A 14,502-nucleotide genomic window follows, 5' to 3' on the forward strand; every position below is an offset into this window, starting at 1 on the left:
CTAGGTTCTATTTGGAGCCCCGGTAGCAGAGTGGTTAAGAGTTTGGCTGCTAACCAAAAAATGAGCAGTTTGAAACCACCAGATTCTCCTGGAAACACGATGGGACAGTTTTACTCTGTCCTATATGTTCACTATGAGTCAGAATCGGCTTGACAGCAGCAGCAGGTTTTTTGCCTCTTTTTTTTTAGGTTTCAATTCACTTATTAATATATGGTTGCTGGTGTCATAGCTTTTCTCTCAACCTTAGTCTTTGAAGTGTTGTTCTCATTCACATGTCATAATTTACATTTTCTGAGTGTATAAGAATTGAGGAATTAATCTTATTTTACTCTTCTAGAGGGTTCATGTTTTGTTAAATATTTCAGGGTATTTGATTTTGTCTTCCTAGTCTCTGTCTCCTGTTAATGTGAAATCAACCAGTTGTACACACCACCAGTTTTCATTTCCTTTAAGCTTTGTTAACAGAAGTGCCTGTTTGAAGAAACTTGGAAGCGGTAGTTAAAGCCCATACTTTGTCCTCTGCCGAGTTTCCGGTTCCCTGGATCAAAGCAGAGAATTGCTCTAATAGAAGCTGATATGGTATAAAATATCATTTCTTTCTTAACTGATATTCTCGCTCTACAGGAAATATCAGAGCCATCAAGGGTACCTGAAAATTATATCAGCAAGAGTATCAGGAGAATTTAAGCAAAACACACTAAAATTTCAGTGACAAACCCAAAGGCAGCATGCACTAATAGAGATGTATTTTTTATGATCATTTACAGCATAGGATCTTAGGGTTCATTGAGTGCAAATCCAGCAGAATGGCATTTTAATACACATTTAGTGTCATAAACGATCCCTGGTGGTGCAGCGGTTAAGCGCTTGACTGCTAACCAAAAGGTTGGTTGTTTGAACCCGCCAGTTGCCCCATGGGGGAAAGATGAAGCAGTCTGCTTCAGTAAAGATTACAGCCTAGGAAACTCTATGCGGCAGCTTTGCTCTGTCCTGTAGGGTTGGTGTGAATTGGAATCAACTCAATGACAACTTTGTGTGTGTGTGTTTGTGAGGGTGCGTGTATGTGCGTTATATAACAAACATGAATAAGGCAGATACTTTAGCTTCTGGTTTGGGGTTCAGTCATTGCTCAATGTTTTGATAAAAGAGTGATTTTGTAACTCTATTTTATTTTTATAATTAAAATTTAGAAGTTACATTTAAACTGTGTGCATTTTTCACATATATTCAAAAATTTTATTTAATAAAATATTTTAATGTCTCACATAAACAGTCTGCATGAATACCTTGTCCATGTCGTTGAACAAGATGTGTCTGAAATATTTTGTCAATCCTACCTATTTTTTGGTACAGAGGATGACATTACGTCTCCAAGCTCACACTGCCATTAGATGCTATTTCTGAGATTTTAATAGAGGTTTTTCAAGTCCAAATATAATGTTCTTAACCTTCTACCACTGCTGTTTTATCTCAGACTCGTGTGTGAAAGGACCGTTAGAATTGCAACCTAGCTGACATTTGTCCTGTGTATGTTAGTCATGTTTTCTATCTAACAGATTTTGTAATGGATTCCTTTAGTAGACTAATCATTTGTCCATTATTCAAAACTTCAGTGCAAGTTTTTATTTTCTTTCACTGTGCTTCTTCCCATCTACCTCGTTCCTCTTTTGTTTCTGACTCTCTTCAGTAAATATTTTGTCGGTCTTCCACGGGCTCTTGAAAGGTAAAGAGAGAAGAGAGGAAGGGAAAGAGAGAGATAGACAAAAAGAGAGAGAAAGAGGATGGAGGATTTTCTTAACAGAAATGAAATTTTTGTGAATTCCAAAGAATACATTAATGCATATTTTATTATTTGACAGATATTAATTATATGATGCCTTTTTCAATTATCTTATTAATATAATTATTAAAATACAATTAGAAGTTATTCTAATAAGGTATTTGTGTGGGTATTCCCAAAAGTTATACACAATATACCTGAATTTACACAGAACTAGCAATTTAATTTATTTTTTTATACTAGAGTTCTTTAATGCTCAAATCACCATTTTTTGCTCTGTATCCCAACATTTTTATCCCAACATTTAGGAAGCTACTTATTCTAGGTATTAGAAAAATCTCCCACATGGATCTGTGAAAACATTTTAGGGAAAACAAAGACGTGTACTTTCCTCTCCTTCCAAATTAGCTTGTTCTTTTCTTTTAAAATGACATCTGAATAAGATAAAACTGTAGCAAGTGGCATAGGATGAATATAAATCATTTGTAGAACACTGAGTGAAGTTCCACTCTACGTGTGACAGAATTTTCCACTTCTCATTGATATTGTTAGTTACCCTCAAATCAGTTCCAATTAATGGCAACTCCATTTTCAAAATTACAAAATCTTGTCTGGTCCTGCACTGGCTTCATGACTGTTTGTATGGTCCAGTCCACTGCTGTGGCCAACGTGTTTTTTGAGTGCCTTCCAACCCTGGAGAGTTCCCATAGAGCAAAGGTTATGTACAGAGCTGCTAAGCAAAAGGTCATCAGTTTCAACTCACCAGCTGCTCTGCCAGAGTCAGGTGGGGCAGTCGGCTTCCATAAAGATTAGACCAAAACCAAACCCAGTGCCTTCGAGTCAATACCAACTCATAGCGACCCTATAGGGCAGAGTAGAACTGCCCCATAGAGTTTCCAAGGAGCGCCTGGCAGATTTGAACTGCTGACCCTTTCGTTAACAGCCATAGAACTTAACCACTACACCACCAGCGTGTTACAGCCTTGGAAAGCTGTGGGGCAGCTCTGCTCTGTCCAATGAAGTCGTTATGAGTTGGAATCCACTAGAGGGCAATGCGTTTGGTTTGGTTTGGTCCAAAGTTGGTGGCTTATCTTTAGCATTGTATTGGACAGTATTCTGTTAGGATCCATAGGGTTTTCATCAGCTAATTTTTGTAAGTAGGTCTCTGGGCCTTTCTTCCTAGCCTGTCTTAGTCTGGAAGCTCCTCTCAAACCCATCCATCAAAGGTGATCCTGTTGGTATTTGAAATACTCGTGGCATAGCTTCCAGCATTGTAGCAACAAAGAAGCCACCAAAGTAAGGCCAAGTGACGGATGGTCATTTTCACTCCCTTAAATGCTGGAAAATGCAGATGCCAAATACCTAAGGGATAAAACACATCAGTCTGTGACACAATGAAGAAAAAATGAAAGTCCTGAAATCTCACTCCTAAATAAGGCGAATTCCGTATTTAATTGTGTTTTAATCAGTGAGGCTTTCAACTGATATACAGGTGCCTCTTGGATACTTTCTTCTACTTTTTGTTGTTGTTATTGTTGTTGTTTGTTTAGGTACTTTTCTTTATTCGTACTCCACTAAATGAGGAATGGTTTCATGGCATAGAGGAAATAGATAAATAAATGATAACCAAATACTACTTTGTGGCAAAAACAGTGCTTTTATTCTTTTAGGAAAACTTGTAATAAACATCTTCATTAGTAATTTAGGGTGACATTTATTTCATACTTATTCCAGGACTCCATAAGCAACAATAACATATTAAATGGTTTCTTTGGACAGGAATATGAATCTCAAATCCACCCAAGGACTTGCAGGGCCAATGAGCATACAAACAGAGAAAAAAAACAAATACCAAATGCATTGCAGTTGAGTTGATTCCAACTCACAGTGACGCTATAATGACCCTATAGGACAGAGTAGGCTGTAATATTTGCAGAAGCAGGCCATCACATCCTTCTTCTTAGGAGTGGTTGGTAGATTTGAACCTCTGACCTCTAGGTTAGCAGACAAGCACTTAACCACTACCCAACAGGGCTTCTTATGAATAGAGAACATCTTAAAATTGTCATTAAGGTAAGCATTGAAAAACAGTAATAATGATATAATAAGCTGAAAAGGTAAAAAGGACAACTTAATAATATGTTTGTTTTTTTAAAGAAACATAAAAAAAGAATCAATATCCTGCTTTTCTCTGCATACAAGGTGCATTTATCTCCAGAATACCACCTGATACTCTGCTCACCACTGTTCTAGAAATGTCAATGGAATGGAATAATTAAGAGAAAAGAGCACATAAAATGATTGGTCTCTTGAAGGCTGCCTTCTAAGACAACTTGAAATGTAAGTCTAAATTACCCTATTCTGTAGCCAATTGAGAATATTTTAAAATTAAATCATTTTCACATAGTTTTCCTCATTTAAATTCAATCCAGTCTTGTATGTGGTTAGCGCTGTTGTTCTCATCTGACAATCGAGGACATTAAGGAAAGGTGCTGATGAACACTGCAGCAAATTCTGGACTAGTGTATCAGTGTGTACTTTCAATCCTATTGTTTCTGGATTTTGAAATTTCTCTATTCATTGGTCTAATTTATGTGGTTCTCAAAACTATAAGATTTTATAGTTTTGAGAACCACATAAATTGGCAAGTTTTTTGTTTGTTTCTTTTAACATGACAAGTTTAACTAAGGATTGAAACTGTTTCATTCTTATATTTATCCAGTAAATTGTATCCACATGAGCCCAACTACATTGTCACTGCCTATCACCCTTCTAGAGGAGAAAAGTTGTTCAGTGGTTGAATTCTCACCTACTCTGCTGGAATGCCAGATGTGATTCCCATTTGTCAGTGGAAGCTTACATTTTGCTATGATACTGAATAGATTTCAGTGAAGCTTGCAAATTAAGATGACCTAGGAACTAAGGCCTGGTGATCAACTTCTGAAAATTAGCCAACAAAAACTCTGTATATCACGATGCTCTGATCCCTTTGTGCATTTCTCTTGGTGTCAATGGCGTAGGATTGCAATGTAGCCGTCTACAAACCACTTTGACAACCTCAATCTTTTCTCCCTTTATCATGATGTTGCTTATTGGTCCAGTCGTGAGGATTTTTGTTTTTCTCCAGTTGAGGTGTAATCCATACTGAAGGCTGTGGTCCTTGATCACCAGTAAGTGCTTCAAGCCCTCTTCACTTTCAGGAAGCAAGGTTCAGTCCAATTCAGTTGCAAGCCAATTCAAAAGCAGTTGACAAAAACAACCCATTGCTGCCTAGTATGTTATTACCCCATTCTAAAGAAAAAGAAGATGAGAATGTAGTTGAGTCCACTCTGTTTTCACAGGATATCAGGATATTGCCATTTATGACTTTCCAGTATCAACTGAAATGTCAGTGTCGTCATCAGGACTGGATCCCTACAGGTTTCAGTTGAAGAACGTCACTGAAGTCACCATGTTTATATTGCTGGGCTTCACGAATGATTTTGAGCTGCAAGTCTTTCTCTTTGTACTATTTCTAGGAATCTATGTTTTCACTCTGGTGGCAAATTTGGGACTGGTTTTACTAGTCATGGTAGATTCTCGTCTCCACAACCCCATGTACTATTTTCTGAGTGTGTTATCTTTCTTAGATGCCTGTTATTCTTCAGTTGTCACCCCAAAAATGTTAGCCAATTTCCTGGCAGAGAATAAAGCCATTTCATTTACTGGATGTGCAACACAGATGCTGCTCTTTGTCACTTTTGGGACCACAGAATCCTTTCTTTTGGCAGCAATGGCAATGACTATGTAGCAATCTACAAGCCACTTTCATATTTAGTTAACATGTCACCCAGAGTCTACGTGCCACTCATCACTGCTTCATATGTTGGTGGTTTTTTAAATGCTACTTTACACACCGTAGCAACTTTTAGCCTCTCCTTCTGTGCATCCAATGAAATTAGACATGTCTTTTGTGATATCCCTCTACTCCTTTCTATCTCCTGCTCTGACACTCACATCAACCAGCTTCTGCTCTTCTACTTGGTGGGTTTTCTTGAGTTGTGCAATATCCTGATTGTATTGTTCTCTTATGGTTTCATTTTTATGGTCATTCTGAAGATGAAGTCTGCTGAAGGGAGGCAAAAAGTGTTTTCAACTTGTGGCTGTCACCTAACTGGAGTATCCATTTACCATGGAACAATCCTCTTCATGTATGTGAGGCCAAATTCCAGCTATGCTTTGGACCATGACATGATAGTGTCTACATTTTACACCATTGTGATTCACATGGTGAATCCCATCGTCTACAGTTTGAGGAACAAAGATGTAAAAAAAGCAATGAAAAAATTGTTTCAGAAGAATTGGTTCATAAATAAAGCACATTTTTAGCACATTATGAAACTGAAAAGAATGTTGGGTGTCAGTCCATATTTCTGTGGTTTGAATCTAGAGGAAATGTCTTGCTTTTATTTAAAAGGGAATATTTTTCTTGTTCTAGAATTTTTTCAAAAATGCATTAATCAACCTTCAAAGGCAGTTTACACGTGCAGATCAGTTGTATCATCTATATGCCTATAGGATTATTTTCAAATTTACCGACATTAAACATTCATTGGTACGTTTATGTGACTATGATAATTTTTTGTTTAACTTGCTTTTGCTTAGAATAAAGATGATGTCTTGGGAACTCTATGACTTTACACATTCTCACACTGTTTAAAGTAAGTCTTCAGGAAACATTTGGAAGTTCATTTCCCATTCTGGAATCCCTCTGAAGGACATCTCAATGATTACTAGCCCCTTATGCTTTCACACGGTCACATCCATCTAGGCCTTGTGTATGCCTTCTGCACTGTTAGGTGCAGCACCAGAAACATTGATTCCATTATTACAGTTTTTCTTTGCTATTGTCCAATCACAGAAATTGATTGGACTCATTCTGAAATTCCTGAGAGTCTAGGTGGTAATATTTATTTAGTGTGTACTTAAGACTCAGTAAAAACAAACATATAGCTTAGAGAATAATCTACAACTGGCTACTACGTGTGGTTGCTCCAAAAACAGCACCATGATAAATGATGAAGAAATTGAAGTTGTGAAGGATTTCATTCTCCTTGTGTCAGTAATCAGTGTACGAGGATGCAGCAGTAAAGAAATCAGTGTATTGAATTGGGCAAATCTACTGCAAAATGCCATTCTTAAGTCTTATTTATTTATTTATTTTGTTAATGACATAGTCTTATCTTACAGTTCAGAGGTCAGGAGTCCAGAGTGTGTCATTTTAGTTTTATTATTATTGTGCTGATAATATACCCACCAAACCATTCACCAACACAACTTTCACATTTATAATTCCATAACTTTGATTGCATGTTTCCAGTTGTACAACCATTATTGTTCTCTTTTCCCAAAATATTCCACCACCATTAATATAAACTCAATGCCTCCCATATGAAAAATCCCCCTTTTTCCATCTATCTCACCTCTGGTACCACTAAAATTCTTTTTTGCTATCGTTGAATTCCAGAGAGCTGGTTCTGATTTATAGCAAAACTGTGTACAATAGAACAAAGCAGGGCCTGGCAGTGTTTTGTTGTGTTGTACATAGGGTTGCAATGAGACTGAACTGACTCATTAATATGGAACAAAAACTACAGTGACTAACGATATTATTTTCATGTGCTTTCTGGAAATTTGAATATCCTCTTTGGTGAACTGTCTAATCAAGTCCTTTGCCCTATTTATTTATTTATTTTGGTGGGAGGGCAGTGCAGGGCTTGGTTTCTTTTGGTTGTTAAATTGCAGAAGTTCTGCATATATTTTGGAAATTACACCCTTATCTGATATATGGTTCTCTAAAATTTTCTCCAGATTTGTAGGTTATCTTTTTTAGTTTGTAGATAAAGACCTTTGATGTACAAAATTATTTAATTTTTATGAGGTCTGCATATCTACTTTGATTTTTCAGTTCCAGTTTTTTTTTTTTTGTCATATCTGATGATCTATTGTTAAACGCTATGACTTAGTTATCTAGTGCTGCTATAACAGAAATACCACAAGCAGATGCCTTTCACAAAGAGAAGTTTATTCTCTCAGTCTGTTGTTGTTAGGTACCACCGAGTTGACTCTGACTCATAGTGACTCTGTGTACAAAAGAATGAAACACTGCCCTGTCCTGAGTTATCATCACAATATTTGTAAGGTTTAAGCCCCTTGTTGCAGCCACTGTGTCAATCCATCTCATTGAGAGTCTTCCCCTTTTTGGCTGACCCTCTTCTTTACCAAGCATGATGGCCTTATCCAGGGATTGATACCCTCTGATAACATGTTCAAAGTAGGTAAGATGTAGTCTCGCCTTCCTTGCTTCTAAGGAGCATTCTGGTTGTACTTCTTCCAAGACAAATTTGTTCTTTCTTTGGCAATTCATGATATATTCAATATTCTTCGCCAATTTAACAATTTAAAAGCTTCAATTCTTCTTTGGTCTTCCTTATTCATGGTCCAGTTTCCTTTGATAACTTCAACCTTTTCTCCTTTCATCATGATATTGCTTATTTGCCCAGTTGTGAGGATTTTGTTCTCTTGTGAGATAAAAGGTGGTGCAAGCCACACACTAGGGAACCTCCCTTTACACTGCATCAGGGATGTGACCTGAGTAAGGGTGTTACAGCCCACCCTAATCCTCTTTAACATAATTTAATCTTGCCTCATTAACCATAGGCAAAGATAAGGATTTACAACATATAGGAAAATTACATCAATCACAAAATTGAGGATAACCACACAATACTGGGAATCATGGCCTAACCAAGTTGACACATATTTTTGGTAGACATAGCTCAATCTGTGACACTCCACTCTTTGGCTCCCTGAAATTTATTACCTTGTCACATCGAAAACACATTACCCTGTCATATCATAGCAAATGTCTTAAATTAACTCCAAGTCCAAAATTCAAAATTTCTTCCCCAGACGTAAAACATATAATATAATTTATTAACTTCCAAAGTGCAACGGTGGAACAGGTACAAGCTAGAGATTTCCATTACAAATGGAAGTAATTGGAGGGAAAGAAGGGATAAGGGACATCAAGTAAGTTAGCAGAACATATTACATTAGCACTCAAGGCTTTGAAAATAATTCTCTGTTCTCTGAAACTATTTAGGCAATGACTCTGCCCTCCAAACTCTAGGTATTGGCCATACTGTCTGGATTCTTAGCGGAGGAGTCCAGATCCACCTTCCAGGCCTACTGGGACGGGAACTCTGCACCCTAGGCTTTAGGCGCACTACTCTTCTAGCCCACCTGAGGGGTGATTCCACCCTTAGTAACACCAGAGGTCACGGTTCCACCCTTTGAGACACCAGAAGTTGTGGTCATACCTTTTGAGACTGGGGCAACTCTGCTTTTTGTGTTCCTTTTCTCTTCAGCTTCTGCTTCCTGGTTCCTTGGCCTCTCATCCCCTCAGGCCTCAACAACTGTCTCTGCCCTGCTGTGGCAAGTGTTCCAAAGCTCTGTAGCTCCAATGACAAATGAACGTATGCACCCCACTCCACCAGTAAACTCTGGCTGAGAGGTACTCAGCATTCTCGTTCAGTGGGTCAGCAAGCCTAGTTCCACCAATAAATTCCCAGGGTCAGCCCGCTCCTCAAGGAAGCTTCCTGCACTAAGACACTCAGTTCTTTAGCTCCATGGGTGGGCTTTAACACCATCTTGCACTGGCCTTCTGCTTCTGCTGTTGCCAGTTCTCTGTCACTTCCAGTCTGTGCCATTACTTCTCACAGTCTGTGTCTCCATTATAAAAGCTCTCCTTCCTCCTGAGTTCTCTATACATTCACAATTTCAAAATCACTTCCACATTTTAGGTATCTGTTAGAGCATGACCTCACTCCCCGTAACAAATTCTAACTGAGTTCTCTGGTGCTGCTATAACAGAAATACCACAAGTGAATGGTTTTCACAACCAGACGTTTATGCTCTCACAGTCTAGAAGGCTAAAATCCAAGTTCAGGGTGTCACATGTAGGGAAAGGCTTTCTCTCTTTCCTCTAAAAGAATATCTTTGCCATCAGTATTCCCCTGGTCTGGGAACTTCTCTGCACAGGAACCCTAGCTACAAAGGACGTGCTCTACTCCCAGAGCTGCTTTCATGGTGGTATGAGGTCCTCCACTCTCTGCTCACTTCCCTTTCATCTCTTGTAAGATGAAACGTGATGCAGAACACACCTCAAGGAAACTCCCTTTACCTTGTATCAAGGATGTGACCCGAGTAAGGGTGTTACACCCCATCCTAACCCTCTTTAACATAAACTAATCTTGGCTCTTTGACCACAGACAGAGATTAGGATTTGCAACCCATAGGAAAATGACATGAATCACAAAATGGAGGACAACCATACAATGCTGGGAATCATGGCCTAGCCAAGTTGACACATATTTTGGGGGGACACAATTCAATCCATGACACACTACATCCTACAGCCTCACTCTCACCTTTTCTCTTAATAATTTTAGTTTTCACAGATCTTTGATCTATTTTGAATTGATTTTTTTGTGTGGTATAAGGCCTGGATACTGTTTCATTCTTCTGCGTGTGGAAATTCAATTTTCCCAGCACCATTTCTTGCAAAGACTCTTCCTTCCCCATTGAATAGTTGACCATAGGTGTGTGGATTTATCCCTGGACTTTCATTTGCATTCCTTTGGTTTATACCTCTATTATTATACCAGTACCAGAGGGTTTTAATTACTGTAATTTTAGTATATTATGATATTAGGATGTGTTATTCCTCCTGCTTTAGTCTCATTCTTCAAGATTGCTTCAGCAATTCCAGGTCCTTTGCCCTTCCATGTAAATTTGAGGATTGTGTTTTTTTTCCATTTATGCAAAGAAGGCTGTTGGAATTTCAGTGGTAATTGCAAGAAGCTCGTTTTAATAATATCGAGTTTTTCAATCCATTAGCACAGAACCGTCATATGTTATTTAGGTGTTCTTTAATTTCTTTCGGTAATGTTTTATAGCTTTCAGTGTATAAGCCTGTAACTTCCTTGGTTAAATTTATTTCTAGGTATTTTATTCTTTTAGATGTTGTAAATAGACTTGCTTTCTACATTTCCTTTGAGGAAAAATGGTTTCTCTGACGTGGCTTTCTGGCCCAGCATTTACAATCCACTTGTTATGGATTGAATTGTTTCCTCCAAAAGTGTGTGTCAACTAAGCTAGGCCATGAATTCCAGTTTTGTGTGATTGTTCATCAATTTGTCATCTCATGTGATTTTCCTATGCGTTATAAATCCCAATTCTATGATGTTCATGAGGCAGGATTAGAGGCAATTATATAAATGATGCAGGACTCAATCTGCAAGATTAGATTGCATTTTCAGTCAATCTCTTTTGAGATATAAAAGAGAGAAATGAGCAGAGAGACAGGGAGACCTTCTACCACCAAGAAATTAGAGCCTGAAACAGAGCACATTCTTTGCACCCAGAGTCCCTGCACTGAGAAGCTCCTAGACCAGGGAAAGATTGATGACAAGATCCTTCTCCTGCACCTGACAGAGAAGGAAGGCCTATGCCTGGAACTGGCACCCTGAATTTGGACTTCTAGCCTCCTAGACTATGAGGGAATAAGTTTTCTTTCTGTTAAAGCTACCCACTTGTGGTGTGTCCCCACCAATGATGACTTCACCAGGGCCTGGCTGTTCACAAAGTCTGAGCCTCGCTGTTCTCCACACATGCTTCCTCCTGAGACTTATGGTATCAGAGTGGAGGTGCACCAGCGGGCCCTTTCTTTATTCTTTGTGCTCAGGCTTCCCTGCCTGTGGTGCCTTCACTAGGGCCTGGATGTTCACAGAGTCCGGACTTCACTCACTTTGTACCTGTTTCTGCTGCCCGAAGATGGCCCGAAAAGATCCTATACAACTCAAACTGTTTGATATCTGCCGGATATCTGATATTCTAATATTCTATCACATAGAATATTAACAGTTTTCTGTATAAAACCCTGTCTCTCCTGTTATAAGTTTCTATCCATGTGTTGAAAGTAAAATTATGTCTATTAATATCTCTTGTATTAAATTTTCAATAAGCTTACATGTATGCCTCATAGAACTATGAAACTAAGACCTTGTAGTTCAGATGGGAAGTTTTGTTATTTTTAGTAAACAATTACAAATTCTGACATATGTTATGCTTTCATATTCTTTGATAATATACATGTTTACAGAGTTTTGAAAGAGTTATGCAGGTTATATTCCCAGAAGGAGGGAACTGGCTTACAGGAAATTTAGTTTGTTAACCAATGCTATATAGCAATTTTTTTTTTTTACATAGCTAATTAGCATCAGAGCTAGGACTATATTCTGTATCATTAGATTTGTTTTCCAATCCTAAACCATAAAGTTTTGCAGCAAAGCATCAGTTTTCCAGAGGCCACAGCAATTCATTTAATCATTTTTATCAAGTAGTTCATTGTTCCAGGACAGTTCTCTTGTTATTGCAGGGAGAAAAAAATCTTGTTATTTTTCAGTCCCAGAAGAGAGTTAGCATTCTCTCTCCTTGGTGCATCCCCTGTGGACTACAAGAAGAGCTCCAGAAATGGATATAAGAATCCAAACACAATCATTGCATACTTGAATTGAGTGAGCAGTTCAGTTCCATAGGTAAGAGGAAATATTTACAACACTACAAAATATTTTAGAAGTTTAACCATTAATTTTCAACTAGAGTATACACCTAGTTTTAAAGTAAATTTGAATTAGGTGATTCTGGTTAATTCAGATTTGTATTAAAAACTGAAGATTTCCTGAGAACACAGCAAAGAAAACAGAAGGGACTCCATACATATTTATGTCAATAGAGATGTAAATCAGAAATTTGCTTTAATTTTCTTTATGGATGATAATCAGAATAGGAATAGTAGAAATAAGGGACTATATTTAAAAAAAAAAAAAAAAAAAAGATTGTGAGGATGATGTAGGGCCAGGCAGTGTTCTGTTGTATGTGTAGTCACTATGAGTCCAAACTGACTTGATGGCACCTAAAAACAGCAACAAATACAAAAATCAGGGAAATTATTAAATGAAGAGGAAATGAGCTTTCAACCACCATTTGGCTATATGCTCCTTTGGGATCATATATATATAATTTTTTTTTCCTCATGGAGGGATATAAATTATTTTAAAACATTTTTCTGTAGAAGTAATTTTAATTACATACATATATGTATTTTAATTTCATGGTCTACTTAAGCTGGATTACTTTAAAAAATAATTCAAATATGTGAGGATGTTATTTTGCATTATTTCTCGGGGCTAATGATTCCAGAATAAGGACCTGGCACGGTGGGAATTGCAATATGGTCAAGTGGAAGTAGCTTAGACTGGGATCAGAAAAATCTGGGGTGAATCCTTGCTCTGCTAGTAACTACTGTGTGACCTTGGTCAAGTTTTGTGTCTAGCTGGGCCTTAGTTCTTTCTCTCGTCTATAAAAGATCACCAAATTATTTAGCTTTCCTGGTGCTATGAAGATTACGTTCAGTCATGTGCACAAAATTCCTAGCCCCTTGAGTCCACTTATTAATCTGTGGTAGCTGCTATCACGGCTTTCTTTCGCCTCAAGCCTAGTCTTTGTAGTACTGCTCTGATGGGCACCGCGTACTTTATGTTTTCTGATAATGACTCTATTAGAGTTAAGGAAGTGATATATTTTTAGTCTTCAAGATGGAACATGTTTTGTTAAACAAAAAAAAGAGAATTCAGAATCTATATTTTTGTGTTCCTAGCCACTATAGCCTCTTAAACTGAAATCAACTAGTCATAAACACAATCATTTGTCATCTAGTCCACTCTGACTCATGACTGTGTTCCACGAGGTTTTCAACAGTGGATTTTCAGAAGTAGATTACCAGGCCTTTCTTCTGAGGTGCCCCTGGGTAGGCTCCAACCTCCATACCTTCGGTTAGCAGCCAATTGCCTTAATCGTTTGCACCACGCATGCGTTCTGTCATAAACACAGTTCTACTTTCCTTAAAGATTAGCTAACCATAATTCCTGTTTGAAGAAGCTTGGGTGAGTGATTAAACCTCCTACTTTTTCCTCTGTTAAGTCTCCAGCTCCCTGTTGTGAAGTAGGCAATTGCTCTAACAGATCGTGATTTGGTATAAAACATACTTACATTCATAAACCACATTCTTGCTCTATGGAGAAGATCAGACCATCAAGTGTGCCTGAAAATATTGTCATCAAGAGTATTTGGAGAATTTCAGCCAAACGCACTGTTATTTTACTGACAAGTCCAAAAGCAGAATGCCGTGACAGAGATGCATTTTTATAATCCTTCACAAGTTATTAAATATGGAGGCCTGGCAGCACAGTAGTTAAGTGCTCAGGCTGCTAACCCAAAGGTCAGCAGTTCAAATCCATCAGCTGCTCCTTGGAATCCCTATGAGGCACTTCCACTTTGTCCTATAGGGTGGCTGTGGGTCAGAATTGACTCTACGACAACGGGTTTGTTTCTGTTTTTTGTTTACAGTCTAGAATATTATGATTCATTGGGCTTAATTTCAATAAAATGATATTTTAATCTGCATATTAACTTTTAACAAACATGCATAACTAAAAGAAAAATATTTTAGCTTGTGGTTTGGGATTCATTCATTGCTCAATGCTTTGATAAAAAATGTTGAGTTTAAAATCCCTGTTTATTTTGTTTTAGATAAATAAAATGTGGAGGGCTTATTTTGA

General features: G+C 37.8%; 1 pseudogene; it reads left to right on the forward strand.

The window, feature by feature from the left end:
- The first annotated feature begins 5,165 nt into the window (after nt 1-5,165).
- On the forward strand, nt 5,166-6,148 carry LOC126080454 (olfactory receptor 1094-like; annotated as a pseudogene).
- Nucleotides 6,149-14,502: the final 8,354 nt, after the last annotated feature.

This window comes from Elephas maximus, chromosome 7 (assembly GCF_024166365.1).
Source record: "Elephas maximus indicus isolate mEleMax1 chromosome 7, mEleMax1 primary haplotype, whole genome shotgun sequence".
Lineage (NCBI taxonomy): Eukaryota > Metazoa > Chordata > Mammalia > Proboscidea > Elephantidae > Elephas > Elephas maximus.